The sequence below is a fragment of the Adiantum capillus-veneris genome, chromosome 30, assembly GCF_014529385.1.
Source record: "Adiantum capillus-veneris isolate H3 chromosome 30, ASM1452938v2, whole genome shotgun sequence".
NCBI lineage: Eukaryota > Viridiplantae > Streptophyta > Polypodiopsida > Polypodiales > Pteridaceae > Adiantum > Adiantum capillus-veneris.
This window is the reverse complement of record NC_140960.1, coordinates 85,321,790-85,338,946: the sequence shown is the minus strand read 5'-3', so window position 1 is coordinate 85,338,946 and position 17,157 is coordinate 85,321,790.

The window sequence follows — 17,157 nt, the reverse complement described above, 5'->3', positions numbered from 1 at the left end:
CTTCAAAATTATTCATCATTTGGTAAGCCTCCAAAGGTGATGTACTCTCACATTTTACTCAAAACAGTAATTTCTTGAGGTTAATCACATAATAAGAATGTTAGGGATTTTTCTAGGCCATGAAACTACTTTCTCCATAAGCTTCAATGGGTTGTTGATCACATGGTATGGTTATCTAAGCCTCACATTTTGTTTTCTAGATGTAGAATTAGGTACAAAAAAGCTACATTTTTAAACATTTTGTTGATATATCACGAGAATTTATATAGCCACAGTCATTACTATCACTAATTAAATATTTTATTGATTGAAATTTGGGCTTATAGATATATAGGTAGCCATAAAACTTTTCATAAGAATAAAAAATCTCATACCTATGAGAATATTTGGCACAATAAATAAATACAAAAACAACAGACATGAAAAATGGGTTCCACTTTATGTCCTTTACAATCCCTTCGAGCCCCATCTATATATAGCAAATTTGAAATGAATGATTAGATATTCGTATACGCTACAAATCTAAGACATTTTTTTCTATCAAATTAGCAATGTTGAGAAAACTATACTTGCTAACTTAAAATGACTCTAATTCAAATTGAATCAAAATATTGTTCTATCATTGTATGGGTAGCTATATGGGTATTCCTAATGGATTCAAAAGAAATATATTCACTACCTACATAGTGCAAGGACACTTCAAAGAAAAGAATTTGCTAAAGGAAAAATAAAGGAGAAAAAAAACACAAATGCCACCAATTTGAAGAAGACTACCTCTTTAAAAGGACACAAATCATCTTTTGACTTTTCACCTTAGTAGGTCTTTTCATTTCCTAAACTAGTCTTTTGACTTTCCACCTTCATAGATCTTTCCATTTTCTAAACTCACCCTTCAACTTGAGGTGTTTTGAAAGGCTATGTATTGGCTTTCTAAAAGAAGCCTTAGCCATGTGTTGGGTTAGGCATACTTTCAATGTTTTGTGATGATTGAGACTTACCTTAAATGTTAATTTCATTTTAAAATATTAAATGTATATTTTTATTTCACCTTTCATTTCACTTCCTCACATGGCTTGACTTCTCTTGCATTCTATTCTTTTCGAATGATAAAGTGAATCTTCACCTTACATAATTCTAGTAAGTTCTACACACACACACATACACACACACACACTAGTAGTTTAAAACCCCTAAACTTATTGGTTACTCACTTCATAAAGCTTCAGTTTGTTGAGTCTCCACCATGGGACTTGGCCCTTCTAAATTACAAGGGACATATTGTGGTGGTGGTTTTTTCTGCCTGGGCTAATAGTCACACACACACACACACACACACACACACACACACATTATCACCTACCTATTAAGCAATCTTGAGCTTATTTAGCTCTTGAGATTCTATTGAATCCTATCTCCTATGGTCTCCACCATGAAGCGTGGCCCTTCTAAAAACATGAGTGCTACATCGTGGTACTGCCTCGGGTTAACCCAACCATGAGAGCACTTGGGTTGCCTCTTCATTAAACCTTGCAGGCACACTCACCATCTCAGCTGGGGATCTCTCCATTCATGGCAATCTGCACACTATGCAGTTATTGGCGACCTCCCTCCCTCCTCTATTTAAAAGTTGAGGGTGCAATTCTACCCCTCAATTAGCTTTGTTTATGCTCCGTTTTTTTGCATAAAATAGGACTGCGTGTCTATATCTCTACTGCACCGAAGTATGGAGCTCACAACACAAGTAACAAAGGTCGGCTACTTTTAATGATGGTTTTTTTTGCACCTATGTTTTTAGGGCAATATACATGTACTACTTTAAAAGGCATGACACCTTGAGTAGCTTTCACAAAGTATAATAAGGAACAATGGGTTATTTTTTCTGCAAGACTTTAATCACAATATTGGGATTCTGATTGCTATTTGTTTTGTGTTAGTTCTGTTGAGGATCCCATATTGGTGGTTCTTTTTTATGGCTTACTACCTGCTGTTGCTTTTAAAATCTGGTTAAAAGGAAACCTACCTACTTGCTACTGTTCGGTTGACTAACCACTTGTTTGGTTATGAATTTGCCCTGATAACTTGTACAAATAGACAATTTTTTGGTGCTTGCTAATATGATTGTAGGTTGGCATGCTAACTGGTGCCTTTTTTGCATGGGCTTTGGTTCTATGACTGGATCAACCTTATGTTTTTTTTATTTTGTTGGGAGCTTGAAATGGGGTGGTGTCTCCCACCCTCTACCTCTGCACACTGATAGTAAATATTTTTTGTGGATAATTGGGCCAAGTTGCACGCTACTGCTGTATCTGAACATTTCTTTTGGCCAAGATAAAGGGTAATACATTATAGTTTCTTCTTACTCACTAGCGGTTGATGTTCCCTTTGGTGCTTGGTAACTGTTTTGATCTACTGCCTATCACTGCTTAGCTTGGTTTTGTGAGCAAAAAGGGGTTTTACCATTACACAATGATATTTGACATCATTATGGTATGGGAAGTTGCCATGACTGCATTCCATGACGAATTTTTGGACTGTTCCCAAATTCTGGTTAATTTGCTACTTATCCGTATTTACATGGGCAATATGGTTTTTTAAATTATGGTGAAAAAACGGCTTGGCCTTGCTGCATACGGGTGATTGATGGTTTTTTCTGGCCCTACTTCTTTAGTTACTGGTTGAATGTCTAAATCCGTCGTTATAAAGTACTACAAGGATCCCTTTCTTTCATTCACTGATAACTGTATAGCATAATTCTTTTTCAGTTAGACTCATGTTCTAACTTGATTCGGCAAGGGTATCTTGCCACCTGGGTTGGCCAAAATGATATATAAGGTATATGACTTGCAAACTGGTGGATTTGGATACCATGGTAGGCCTAAAATTTACTCGACTTAAAACAAACATTGAACTATCCTATGGCTGGATTGGAACTATTTTTTTCATAAACTTCATATGATGGTGCTTTCATTAATCTAGGAAGATAAAAAATATGATAACAAAAGTGGGGGGATTCAGAAACTTGGATTAGACGGGGTGATGGCCTTCTAATCAGAATGATATAAAACTAAATCAAAAACTTTGGGTTCTTTTGTGAAAAACATTTGTCCACATAATTACTATGGACTTAGCTTGTAAAAGTTTTTTTTAAAAGCTTGTAAGATGGACGTGGATAACAACTGGTATAGTCCACTGATACCTATAAAACACATCCAAGGCTAAAATATATGTTGTCTTCTTTGGATGGATGTAGGTAAGGACTCTATCTTATCTTGGAAGGTTTTCTTTAGCTTTGGCAAGCTGTCCTACACTGGATTACACGTTCACTTACTGCTTGGGAAGTTCTTATGTTATTTGTATAATGGAATGAGGCCTCATTCTTACAAACATTCTACAAAAATAATTCTAAGATTGAGTTGTTTTTGTACTTATCATTTCCTTTTTTCTAAAGCCTGAATGTAAAAAGTTCAATTATGTCGTATTATTTATGGTAAAACAGCTACACACACATCCTACATAAGGTTTTTCTTTTTGGAAAAACCGGGATGCTGGCTTTGGAAACTAATCATGAAATGTAGCTCTAGGATGGACCCACAGTCTATAATCCCTTGACTAGTTGAGTGGTGTTAGGTGGTCCTTCATAGACGATTTTTATGGTCTCCTACTCACGGCTATTATAGTCTTTGACTTTGCCAGTTTAAGGTTTGCAGGCCCAATTTACAGAAACTAATCATCTTCATGTTTCCTTTCAGGACCACAAACCTTTTAGAATGACAGCCCGCATGAGTGTAAAGCACAGCCCCGGGGGGTTCACTATATTTAAGGCCACTATATCACGTGCGTTCAGGCTCTTTTTCTAAAATCTCTATTCTGTGAATTTTCTAGGAAATATAATGAACCCTTTTCTTTTAAATTCTGTAAATTTATTTTAGATTTGTAAAAAACATATCCTTATGTAAATTTATTTTTGTAAGTTTTAAGGGATTTAAATACCCTTCTGTTGAACTCACGTGATAGGTTACATACTATGTAAGGTGAACCCCCTGGGAACACATCCTTGAGAATCATACAAAGATTCTCGAACATAAAAGTTGTACCTTAAAGATTGTAAACAAAAAAATGCTTTGGCAGTTAGAACCACACCCTTCCTTGCTAGAAAGGGCAAGGATTGTATTACTTACTACTGTAAGTAATTATAAACGCCACTAAACGTTTTTGGTATATTGCAGACTCTTGCTCCCTCTCAAGGATTGGAATTGACCTCTGAGCCCCTGTCTGTAGCCACGTCTCTTGTTCTCAGATGTATTAACAGCTTGGATCTTATCAACTAATATATGACTCGGATCTTACCTCAGACAAGAAAATGTCTATCTTGCACATGTTATCTTTTAATGATTGGGTTACAGTTTTGGCTACTTTAGACAAGGACTCCAAGGAAGGAGTAAATTTGATCGCCTAGTACATAGCCCAACTTCCCATACTCTCTTTACAATACCAACAAGAGCTTGCCCTACTCTCTTCCTTTGGGGCTGATCTGTCTAACTTTTTGAGGAAGCTGTGTGGCCTCAATCCATCATTTTTTTGTACACCAGCTACCCCAACTATCCCTCAAACTGGTGGTATCTTTTGTAGGGGTACTACGACTCTTGAAGCTGTCAAAGAATTTCAAAGTAATCATTGTTCCCTCAATGACTAACATCTTGGAAATGATGCCGAAAATGTGAGGTCCCCAAACCCGAGAAGATTGGGGCGACTTTGATAGACGGCCTTTCTTTATTCTCCTTTTCCATTGGCGACACCCTACTTTGTTTCCACAAAGTAGAGATACGAGCAACAGAAGAGAGGAAGTCCTCTATCCATCATTTACATGGTTATAAGGGTCATACGCCACAAGCCAGGTTGATAAATCTAAGATTCCAATGAAGCTCTTTCCGAACACAAAGATAAAATCCCATTGACATATTTAGAATCCATAAACAATGTCTTTTTCCCCATATTTAAGAGGCACGGCCGCCATCCTTAAACCATAAATATGATATGAGACTTAGTTTAACTAAATAGTAATCTTGTGTCAAGTAGATTTGGGTCATCTCGACTCTTGGCACAATGAGTCTTTAATTTCACTTCTCTTAATAAGAAGGAGTGGAGAGTTTCTCGACTATTAGAGACCACCCATCCTTGACTGGCAACCTGAGCCATCCCCACGCGCACACTTTTTATCACACGGTTTTACATATACAAACAGTGTTCCTTAATTAATTCCAAACACAGGTTCTTTTATATAACCCTTCAAACAATACCAAAACAATTAAAACAAAGCCTAATGAAGAAAGTCCTATATTTTAACAAAAATAACTTTTCCAATTGCTCATGAGTTTGCCGCTACTCGCGGAATTCCTCTGTTTAACCAACAGAGCCTTTGCAAAGGATTTATTTGCTAACCGCGAATTGTGCAACCTTTCTATCTCGTTAACCGCGAGGCATCCCGCTAATCGTGAGGCATCTTGCTAACCGCCAGGCATCTCGCTAATCGCGAGGCATCTTGCTAACCGCCAGGCATCCCACTACCCGCGAGGCATCCTGCTACCCGCGAGGAACAAAAGAGATCCGATAACCTCAGCTTAATCTCCGCTAACCACGGAATCATCTCGCTACCGCGAGAACAAAATATATTATTTCGACAATTCTTCTCTTTAATGATTCTTCAAACATGATCAGCCAATTCTTCATATCAATCAGAATCTACTGATAAAACAATATTAGTTTATTAAGAAATAACAATTCAACAAACAGTGACAATTTATCAAACAATTCTTTCACTAATCTATGAAAACATATGCTTGTTTCTTGTGATAGAACCACGTTTCTTGGACGGTTTAAGGGGTTCCCTATGCTTAGCTTCCCAAGTCATCATGAATAGCAATGCATAACTATAAATTTGTCTTACCGGATTAGCGACATGTTCGATTACCTCCCGTGTTTGAGGTTGGACGACTTCGACTTCTTCCGCGGCTAATACATCCGCTTCAGCAACGTTTGGAGTAGATGATATCTTCTTTTGTACCTTCCTTGGAGGTGGAGCGACATGAGTGTCCTTTGAGCTTCGAGTCACTCGCTTCAAGGCCATCGTATCAATGTAGAGAAGAGAGAAAGAGAGAAGAGAACTTCAAAAATTCAAGGGCAACATGACGATGGTAGAGAAAGACTTGGAGATGGAGATGGCTTGAAGGTAAGAGCTCGAGGGAGAGAGGTTGAGGGAGACAAGATAACTTGGACATCAAGGCAAGAGAGCTTCCACTCTTCTGAGAGTGTGTCTCAGTCTCCTGAAAGTGAGGGGAGAGGGGTCTTTATATAGGCTCTCAAGGCCAACTAAGAATAGAGGGATAAGTTCACGTACGTTCGCGTCTCCAAAAAATAATAATAATATTATTATTATTAATGATAATAATTTTATTATTTTTGCGGACACGGATTCCGATGCACGATTTCGGTTCTCCAATTTTAGAAGAAGCTTGGGCTCCAAGACAAGAGCTCTAAACTTAACTCCCTCCTTTTTTTTTCCTAAAAATACTTCTCCTTTCCTAAAATTGCTCCCTCTTTCCCAAGAGTCAACACTTATCTCTAGATACAATCTTGAAGCTTAAGTTTTTCATCAACCTTATTGTTTTCAAGTGAATAAGGCTCATAATTAATAGTTATGAAGTCCGATTTTTTTCCGATCGTTCCATTAGAATGCTCTTTGACTTAATAAAATGCAAATCTCAATTATTTGCAAAGTGAATAAAATCTTTTATTGAAAAATGTTGAGTACATTACAATCTTCCCAACTTAGGGATTCGAGATGTCCTCATCTCGAGGAAAAGTGAGTATACTCCTACTCTAATTACTAACAGCCATCTTTATGTCTAAAATGGTGATGTCCTTAATCTTCTTCACTTGCTACTACTGCTCCATTAGTTAGTCGTGGACAAGTGTTTCGATAATGTCACAACTCTCCCCATTCAAAGCATTGAACATTCAAGCGTCGAGAATCTTGCGCATTAGCGGCATAAGCTCCTTGTGGTTGTCTATCGTTGAATTTTTTATTCTGTTCGATTCTTCTTGTAATCCCTTATTCCTTCATCAAGGGCTTAGCTCGTATTAAAGCATCTTGTACTGTGGTAGGCTTCAGGGCTTCCAATCGCGAGCTAATTGGTTCTCTTAAACCTTGACAAAAGCGAGTTACCTGTTGTTCTATGGTCATTGTTGGTGCATAACGTCTAAGCCTTACAAACTTTGAATAGTTGTTAGCGGTTGGACACACTCAAAGGATAATGATTTCCCGGCGGGATATTAATGGTTAAATTGGAACATTAGGGTTTGAGATTGTAAGGTATTTATACCACTTTTGACCTTAATGCAAAAACACCCTTTTGTCATTTTTGATAAGTTTTGTCTGCGTGAGTTGAGCGTACTCTATGTACGAGAGAAAGTGAGAGTTTTATCTTGACGCTATGCGCACACTCGTGGTCAGAATTGAGTGCGGAGAAGTGCAGCGTGTTGTCGCTAAAGAGAGCTATGCGCCAATACCTACATTGCAGGTGTACGGCCCGGCTTTGCGAGATCGACACACGAGCTATATCTTGTGATTCGGTGAGCATACATTGTCCGTTTTTGCATTTTAGCATATCCACGCGTTCGCAATGAGTAGAGCTACACATTAGACACTTTAGTTTTTAGAAACGTCGACCTGTAAATTTCAACCAGACATCCTACGTGATTTTGCACCGGGTGTTTAGGGTTGGAGTTTTTGTTCATGGACCTTAGGGAGAGCGACCATTGGTGTTAATAGAATTTTCCTTAAGTTCCGTAGCGTTTTGAGAACGTATGATGGGTATTTGGCTCTTGAAAGCGTTGTAGGAAATCTCCTCTTGTTACTCTTGAAGGCTGTAACTTAGACATTGGGTAGAGACCTCTGTAGGAAGTAGTCAATAGTCGGTCGAGTGTAGGTTGACACCCTATGATTGCTTCCACGCGCGTGCGGGTCGAGCTTCGTTCTTAGCTTAAAAATTTAGTTAGGTAAGTTCTCGCTGTGCTGACGTCCGTCGCGGCGTATCCGCCAACATTGGCGCCGTTGCCGAGGACAAAAAATCTAGGAAGGTGACCAAGACTAGTCCTTCAGGATAGGGATTCTCTGGATTTCTAGAGTCTTGTTTTACATTTAGATAGGATCAGAGGGTGGGGACTCTCTAGGTCTTAGGAGGAGTCTAGGGAGCGTGTGTCTGGCCTAGATCCTTCGACTTAGGTAGACTTAGGTAGTTTTAGGTATTAGTTAAGTTGTGGTGTAGAGAGTAGGAGTTGGAGTGGTAGAGGAGGTGAAAGGATAGCTTGAGAGTCCGGGGAGGCCGGGAAGCAACCGAGACACAAAAATCACTATCTCACATGATGAGTAGGAGTAGGGTAAGTAGGACATCATGATTTATGATCTGGAGCACTTCACGCTGATGGGGGCTTTTCACAAGCCAAGCTCCCATACCCCTCTTCTCTCGTCCCCACCCCATGAAAACCCCCTCTTGGGAAGGGAGTGATAAAAGGCATTGGAAAAAGTAAGAAAAAAATAAAGTATGATTATGTAAATATATAAGAAAGGTAAAATAGGCCACCTCATGCCTGCGGGGTAGCCCATCCCCACCTTGCCTCCTTTTTTCTTCACTGTTGCCCCGCCGTGTGCCCCTTTTCCTCTCCTCCACTCAAAAGGTCAACCCCCTCTCTCTTCCCCTTGTCCTTTCTCCTTTCTCTCTCCCCTCAAGCTACCCCACCTCTCATCAATAATGCATTATAACTCACCAATAATGCACCCTAACTCACATGCAACTTACCCTATCTTCCAAAATAGTATACCCCACCCCCTCTTTCTCTCTCCTATCATATCCCATGACCCAAATATCCCCCTCTCTCTCTAAAGGGCGCCATGTCTCTTGTCTTGTAGCTAAATAATCTCCCCCACACTCACACACACTCAGTTTCACTAAAAAAGGTGCCCACAGACCCATCCCCACCCGGTGGTTACCTGATTTTTCTTGTGTTCACACACATCTGCACACAGATTCACCTCTGAACACACTCCCCTCTCTCCCCTCTTGTAATTAATTTATTCTCCATGTCACCTCTCACTTTTTTTTCATCCACCCATCTCTCTCTCTTAGTCTCTCTCTCATGAGACTGCTGTTCTCGCACATATACACACAGCCAGACAAGTGGGGCCCACAGTCACATGGCCTAATTTTTAAATTCTAGAATTTCTCCCCCCTCCTCCCCTATATAAAGAGGGGTCACCATCACACTAAATACACACAAAACATCACCAAAGAACACACTATGCAATGTGTGTGCCTAGTGCACACACACACACCCACACCATCACCATCACTACAATCACCATGCTTGTCTTGAGCATGACCTCTACACCCTTGGCTATGGAAGATGAAGGGCAACTAAATGAAGGATGATGGCCATAACCCTTGTGCGATTCTTCGCCATCAACTCCCACCTATCCGTCATGTGCTCTACCACTCTCTTCTTTCTCATTCCCCTACCCTATGCTCCCCATTTCATCGCCTTATTCTCTAAATAAAGCTTGAGGTTTTGTGAATATGATTTCTTGCAATGTTTTGCTCATGTGAGGTGTGCGGAATCGCCACCCAATCTTGTGTTTGGAGTGAGATTGTGTATGTGTGAAGGGTGTGCGGATTCGCCATCCTTTTGTGGTGCCTAAGTACTAAGCTGCTATACCCCCTCCCTCGCTCTCTCTCTCTCTCTCTCTCTCTCTCTCTCTCTCTCTCTCTCTCTCTCTCAATGTCATTCCCTTTCCCTCTTCATCATTACTCCCAAGCATCCATCTCTCTTGGATGAAAACTTTGTTATGGTGGTGTGTTGTTTGTGTCCTAGCCGCTGAAGCTAGGTGGTGCCCCTGTTTGCTTTACCATGACAGGCTCGAGGCGCTCCATTCGGTCCCCGGTGTTTTAGAGGCCGTCGGGGGTTCGGGGTTTGCTTTGCTCCCGTCATTTGGTGCCCCCACTGAGGATCTTTTCATGAAACCCTTCAGTTTACAAGACTGAAACCCCTAAACTATTGTGAATGGATGAATGGCTAGCAGGATTTGCTAATTGGACGACAGAAGAAGAAGAGCTCCAAGCACAACTAGATGAACTCCGCATCTCCATCGAAGCTTGAGTGCCAGGCGTAACGGTAATCGATTTGCAGTGGGAGAGTCAACCAACATGCCAAACCCAGTGGATACACATAGGCCAAGTGCCAAGAAGAAGAAGGAGAAGGTCGAAACCATGTCCGCAACCTACAACCAACCCACAACAACAAAATGGAAGGAGCTCTACACAATAGAGAATCAACACTATTCTACTTTGAGAATCGGATAACTCAAGTCACCGAGGTAATTATCACAGTCAATTTTCAAGTCGCACCTGATGCTGCAGCACAGATAACGGAATCATTGGCTCACACTCTCACTAGAGAAACTAGGGATCTACTGAGTTTGTTTCAGGAAAGAGCACCACCCTCTCCCACAAGTTTGGACAGTGACTAAGCACCTCTAAGATTCACATGAATCAGTACAACCTACCTCAAGACAGATCACACATACCAACACGTGTATGCTCAATCAAGGTAATACTAGATTTGAAGGCTCACTACCAGCACGTCATTGACACCATGCTGGGTGGGGAGCGATTTTTTGAGGTTCTGGCATCAGATCAACCATTTGTCCTACCTTTGGTACAAGGCAATGTACCGTTTGAAGTTTTAATGTATGGCCTAGTATAAGAGGGTATACACGCCTCCTTGTAAAGAAGAAAAAAACTTTTGCAAGTTAAGCAGTGTGTCTTTCTAGCTCTCTCTCAGTAATCATGGCAAGTGTAGCATTTCCAACATTTAAAGGAAAGAAGGGGGAGGATTTGGTAACAGACTTCCTAGATGACTTTGAAGTAGCATGTGTAGTGAGCAACAAAGATATGGATGAATCCCGGGTTAGAATCTTTAAGCATCTCATGAAGCTAGAAGCTAGATCATGGTACAATGTACTTCCACAAGCAACCAAGGATGACTGGGAACCCTTAAAAACCACTTTTAAGAGGCGCTTTGGGGGAGATACCACTTCAGAAAATTTGTGGGAGTACAAGTTGAGAGACTTGAAGCAGGAGGGTCTTTTAGAATATGCCACCTATGAGTCCAAATTTGTGGATTTGTGGGAACGGTGGGTTGAGTCAATGGCAAGGGGGGAAGCTGCACCCGATTTCCTAAAAAAAGATCGGTTCACGCATGGGCTTATGGCCGCTTCTCAAGGAGAAGGTGAAAGGTAGATTCCCGGCTACGTACGAGTTAGCCGTTGAGATTGCTCGCCTTAAGGACAAGAAGCTGCGAATGAAAGCCAAAGAAACCGACTCAACAGAAACAGCAACATCACGTCGACCAACAACTACGACAACCACCATACCACCACCACCGGCTCTTGGGGTAAGAGATGACCAACAAGATATGTTGGCCCATATTACTGACCAACTGCAGAATTTGTTTGTCCACTTAATATAGCAAGGGAGGAGTCAAGAAAGAGATCAAGACCCTGGAAGAACACGACGACAAAACAGGGAGTATCATTGCTACAACTACGGAGAAGATGGTCACGGTATGTACTACTGTCCCAAACCACGACAAAACTATAATAGAGGAGGTAGGAGGAACCAATTGTCACCCCCTAGAGAAAGAACACCCCCACCCCGAGCACCACCCCCACCAACACAAATTCTACGTCCACCCCAGACACCACTAAAAGCATCCATCCCACCTCTTCCACCAGTCCCACCACCTGATCGCCCTGTAAACATCATAAGGCTAGAAGAGAAAGGAAAAGCCGTAGTAGTGGATCCACCCAGAGCAAAGGAGAGTGACAAGGGTAAGGAGAAGGTAACCTTTTTAGAACCACTTGAGGCCATGACTGTGAAAAGAGCTAGGAGGGAGAAGGCTACACAATCAGATGATGAGAGAAGCATGAGAGGAGAAACTAGCAAGAGGCCATCCAGGCCACGACGGAAATTGGGCATCACCGACTTCCAGCTAGGGGAAAGTTCTAAGCCCTATGATCTAACATTGGATGTGGCAGAGCAAGGACCGAAGATTACATGGCCACAACTGCTACATCTTGTACCTAAAGTAAGGCGACAATGGTCTAAAATGGTAAGTACAAGACGCTCCAAAACAAAGGTAGCCGGAGCAATTTCGGGATGCAACATGGATGACATCCTTCCAATTGTCGACGTAAACATAAAAGGAAAGAGGGTTGGAAAAACCTACATTGATGGAGGTGCACAAATCTGTGTAATGAGCGAAGCTATGATGCTTCGATTAGGGCTCGAGGTTGACAGGCCTTCTCCATGCAAGGCAAAGATGGCAAACAACGCAAAAGTAAAGTATGTGGGTGTGGTAAGTGCTGTGAAAATCAAAGCTTTCAACACTGAGGTAGAGGTAGATGTTTTTGTAATGCCTACTAAGGGGGAGGGCTATCCACTAATTTTGGGAAGGCCATGGTTGATGGCCATGAAGGCAAAACAGGACTGGGGTACTGGCCTTCTACGCATGACCGGTAAGAAAGGGGAGACAATATACTACGACATGAGGATTGGCAAGCAGAAGCAAATGAATCTGGAAACATCGGCAGATGAAACCACTAGCGAATCTTCCAGTTCTGAGGAGGAGACCACATCCATCGACGAAAGTGACAGTTCCATTGATGTGATGGGTATCATTATGAAGGATCCACAAAGGGTAAGCACAACTGGTGATCCATCACCAAAAGGGAAACCCAATGAAGAGGAGAGAAAATCACCTGGCCTAGGAGGAAGTAGGTTGAAGGGTATGTTGTCTACGGAATTAACATTTGAGGAGAAAGATAGTTTTTTGCAAATGTTGATGGGATTTCCTAACCTGTTCATTGACAACTATGAAAGAATCACAGGCATTACAGTGGTGGAACATCATATTAAGCTGAAGGAAGGGGTAAAACCAGTTGTGCAAAAGCTACGACGACTGGGGGTCATACAAGAAAAGGCACTCTTGGCCGAGGTAAGGAAACTGCTGGAGGCGGGATTCATCTATCCTGTAGAAAACTCAGAATGGGTGTCACCCGTAGTGGTGACGCCTAAAAAGAATGGTAAGTGGAGGGTCTGTGTTGACTACAAACCACTAAATGTAGCTACAAAGAGAGACCACTTTCCTCTCCCTTTCTTGGATGAAATTCTGAATGAAGTAGCGGGTTTTGAATGCTATACCGTATGTGATGGTTATTCAGGATACTTTCAAATACGCATAGCCTTGGAAGATCAGCTAAAAACCACTTTTATCACGCCATGAGGTTGTTTTGCATACAGGGTTATGCCATTTGGTCTCACAAATGCACCTGCCACATTCCAAAGATATGTCACATATGTTTTTCAACCGTTCTTTGGAACATCCATAAGAGTGTTCATTGATGATTTTTGTATATATAGCTCGCGTATTTCACATTTAGAAAAGGTAACTGAAGGTTTGGCCAGGTTGCAGAGCCTAGGTGGGCAATTAAATGTGGATAAATGTCACATTGGGGAGAGTAAAGTCATTCTACTAGGCCATGAAATTTCAGCAAAAGGTATCAACGTCGACCCAAGTAAGGTGTCCGCACTCATAGCCCTACCTTCACCAACGACCGCACGTCAATTGGTCTCTTTTCTACAGAAGGTGAGGTACTTAAGTAGATTCAACTTGTTCTACCACTGCAACAACTCACTCAAAGATCAACTTTCACTTGGGACGAGGAAAGCGAACATCACTACAACAAGGTAAAGGAGGTCTTAGCCACTCTCCCAACTATCTCACCACCTAAGTGGGATGAAAAATTCTATGTCACCTCAAGTGTTGATGATGACTCATTGGGGGCTGTGCTACTCCAAAAGGATACGAAGACATCTTTCATGAGGCCAATCTACTTCTCTAGTCGAATGATGACAGCAGGAGAGAAAGGTTTCACCCATGTGGAACACTTAGTCCTAGCTCTTAGATTTGCAACTACAAATTTTAGGTCATATTTGTTGCCTAAGCAATTTGTGATTCTAACTATGGATGAAATATTTCCCTATGTTGTACAACACATGGATGTGTCTGCTAGAATTACTAAATGGCTACTTCGTCTGCAAGAGTTTGACTACACGGTACAGGTAGAAAGCACGACAAGGGAAAGTTTGGGGGGACTCATGACCTACCAAGTCTTTGAAGGGAAGGAGAATCAATCTAAGGAAGGAGAAGTCCGATTACCTCCAGTACCACCGATGGTAGAAGGAGCATACTCTCTCTACTTTGATGGAGCCTACAAGCGAGCGTCTGACAAAGCAGCTGCAGGCATAGTGGTCTTTGATGACAAAGGGACAAAGGTATTTTCGTTGGGCCAATTGTTAGATTCACATTCTAACAATGAAGCTGAGTATGCAGCACTAACCAAGGGTCTACAATGGTGCGTCTCACAAGGTGTACAACGCCTTAATGTATTTGGGGATGCTCTACTTCTGGTAAGGCAAGTAAATGGAGCATGGACATGCAAGAATCCTTGTTTAAGGACTCACTTAAGGGGTGTAAAAACCTTCTTGGGTAAGTTTGAAGAAGTTCAAATACACCATATCCCAAGGGCTCAAAACCAAGAAACAGATGCCCTATCAAGTGAAAGACTACAGGAAGTGGTGGTTGGAGCAATAAAACTAAAGCTCCCTCTATTTCAAGGCAGTGATGCCTTGCCTGACATCATGCATTTTTTGGAAACAGGGGAATGCCCATCAGATTTAACAAAGGGACAGAAGCAATGGCTGACTCGGAAGGCCACAAGGTATCGACTCATCAATGACGGTTTGTACTGTAAGGGTAAGGACCAAATACTCAGGAAGGTCCCTCTCTCTTAGGAAATCACGAGAGTAATTGCTAGTTGTCACGACGGGGTTTGTGGTGGTCACTTTGCCCTAGACATAACAAGTAGGAAAATATTGCAGGCAGGCTTCATATGGCCTAGCCTCAACCGTGATGTACACCACTGGTGCAAAACGTGTAAGTTGTGTCAAAAGGCCGGCACTAGGTCACTTATTCCTGAACCACAGACACCTATTCTCTCATATGGCCCATTTGAAAAATGGGGTATCGATTCCATTGGGCCATTACCTAGGGCTAACTCAGGAAAATTCTACATTATCATGGGGGTCGACTACATGACTAGATGGGCAGAGGCTACATCCACCACTAGAATCACAGCGGTAGAGGTAGCTAAATTTATCTACGAACACATATGCTATAGGTTTGGCACACCTTTAGAGATCATCTCTGATAGAGGGCCAGGTTTCAGAGCAGACTTGGTAGGAGAATTAATGCAGAAACTGGGCATTACAAGGAGGCACTCTTCACCATATTACCCTCAATGTAATGGCCTAGTTGAAAAGGTAAATGGAATGGTTTCTAAAATTATTACCAAGCAGGTAAACAATCATCCTGGAGATTGGGATAAGTATCTACTACCAGCTTTATGGGCCTACAGAACTTCATTTTGTACATCCTTGGGATTCACACCGTATCATCTAGTATTTGGTAAGGAAGAAATCTTGCCCATTGAAGTGCAACTACAAAGTCTCAGAGTAATGGAAAGCCAGCTTCAACAGCCCAACATGGATTTGAGAGATCACATCATCAACTTGGAAAGACTGCAGCTGGACAGAGAAGAAGCAATAAATTATTATGCAACACAAGCAGAGCATAGACGGCTTAGCTTTAACGAGCATCTCCGAAAAAAAGAATTGAAGAAAGGAATGTTGGTGCTCCGCTACGACAATCGCTTCGACACGCGCAAGGATAAGAAACTCCTACTTCGATGGGAAGGTCCTTTCATCATCAGGAAAAACTATGCCAATGGAAACTACCAGCTTATGGAGGCTGATGGAAAAGTTCATAAAACCAAGGTAAATGGTTGGCGACTTAAACCTTATTTTCTTCGATTTGACCAGGCTCCACCAATTGACATTCCAGATGAGGACACACCATCAGCCGCCACCTCCGACGATAATGATCAAACAGATGAGCTAGAGACATGAATGCCTCTAGCCAAAACGAGAGGGCTGATGATGGGGGCTTTTCACAAGCCAAGCTCCCATACCCCTCTTCTCTCGTCCCCACCCCATGAAAACCCCCTCTTAGCGAGGGAGTGATAAAAGGCATTGGAAAAAGTAAGAAAAAAATAAAGTATGATTATGTAAATATATAAGAAAGGTAAAATAGGCCACCTCATGCCTACAGGGTAGCCCATCCCCACCTTGCCTCCTTTTTTCTTCACTGTTGCCCCGCCGTGTGCCCCTTTTCCTCTCCTCCACTCAAAAGGTCAACCCCCTCTCTCTTCCCCTTGTCCTTTCTCCTTTCTCTCTCCCCTCAAGCTACCCCACCTCTCACCAATAATGAATTATAACTCACCAATAATGCACCCTAGCTCACATGCAACTTACCCTATCTTCCAAAATACTATACCCCACCCCCTCGTTCTCTCTCCTATCATATCCCATAACCCAAATACCCCCCTCTCTCTCTAAAGGGCGCCATGTCTCTTGTCTTGTAGCTAAATAACCTCCCCCACACTCACACACACTCAGTTTCACTAAAAAAGGTGCCCACAGACCCATCCCCACCCGATGGTTACCTGATTTTTCTTGTGTTCACACACATCTGCACACAGATTCACCTCTGAACACACTTCCCTCTCTCCCCTCTTGTAATTACTTTATTCTCCATGTCACCTCTCACTTTTTTTTCATCCACCTATCTCTCTCTCTTAGTCTCTCTCTCATGAGACTGCTGTTCTCGCACATATACACACAGCCAGACAAGTGGGGCCCACAGTCACATGGCCTAATTTCTAAATTCTAGAATTTCTCCCCCCTCCTCCCCTATATAAAGAGGGGTCACCATCACACTAAATACACACACAACATCACCAAAGAACACACTATGCATTGTGTGTGCCTAGTGCACACACACACACATCCACACCATCACCATCACCGCAATCACCATGCTTGTCTTGAGCATGACCTCTACACCCTTGGCTATGGAAGATGAAGG